Genomic DNA, 1,169 nt, shown 5'->3' on the forward strand with positions numbered 1-1,169 from the left:
ATGTCCGACTGCAGCTTAGGCCTGGTCCCCGCTGGCAAGTGGACATCCACCAAGGGCTCCTGGGCTGCCAGAGGGATGTCTGACTGCCAGCTTAGGCCCAATCCCCCAGAGAGTGGGCCTAAGCCAGCAGGTTGACATCCCCCTAGGGTCCCAGACTGCGAGAAGGCATAGGCCGGGCTGAGGGACCCCCCAAGTGCACAAATTTTTGTGCACCGGGCCTCTAGTTTGAATATAAAAGCCAATACAAATTGTAATGACAGAAACAAAAATTAGAAATTCTTAGCTCTGAATCAATAATATATTTATAAGAGTGTTACAATGGATATCATACAACACTCACAAAAGAAATTAAAGAGAAACAAAGTAAATTCAGAAATATACCTTGTTTATAAATTTGAAAGTCTAAAATTATTAAGATATCAACCTCCTCTTTGGATCTATAGATTCATCATACTCCCATACAAAATGTCAGCAGAAATGTTGTAGATATTGACCAGCTCCTTCTAGAGTCTATATGGAAATGTAAAGATACCAGAGTAGACAAATCAAAGGATAAATACATTTGGAGAATTCACACTACCTTGTTTCATGACCTAATAAAAAGCTACATTAATTAATAAACAGATAAACACTATAGACTAATGGCACATAAAGAATCCAGTGACAAGATGACACAAAACATCAATATATTTTTTTAATGTTTTTATTGACATGAGAGAGAGAAAGTAAGGGAAAGGGAGAGAGAGAAAAAACATCAATGAGAAACATCCATTGATGACTCCTGCATGCCACCTACTGGGGATCAAGCCTGCAACCCAGGCATGTGCCCCAACTGGGAATAGTGTGTTCTAGGTGCATGGGACAATGCTAAACCAACTGAGTCACACCAGCCAGGGTGTCAAGAGATTTTTGACAAAAGTATAAATTTTTAGGAGCCTTTCTGTATCTACATGCAAAAAATAACCTTGACCCATATCCTATACCTTAAACAACAACAACAAAAATTACTCAAAATGGATCAGTCCTAAATGTAAAATATAAAAATGCAAAACCTCTACATAGAAGCATAGGAGAAAATTTATGCTATAATGGGTTAAATACAAAATTCTTAGATATAACACCCAAAGCACAAAAATATATGCAAGTTACATAGTTGACAATTTGACAAT

The sequence above is a fragment of the Myotis brandtii genome, unplaced genomic scaffold (assembly GCF_000412655.1).
Source record: "Myotis brandtii unplaced genomic scaffold, ASM41265v1 scaffold503, whole genome shotgun sequence".
In the NCBI taxonomy this organism is placed as follows: domain Eukaryota; kingdom Metazoa; phylum Chordata; class Mammalia; order Chiroptera; family Vespertilionidae; genus Myotis; species Myotis brandtii.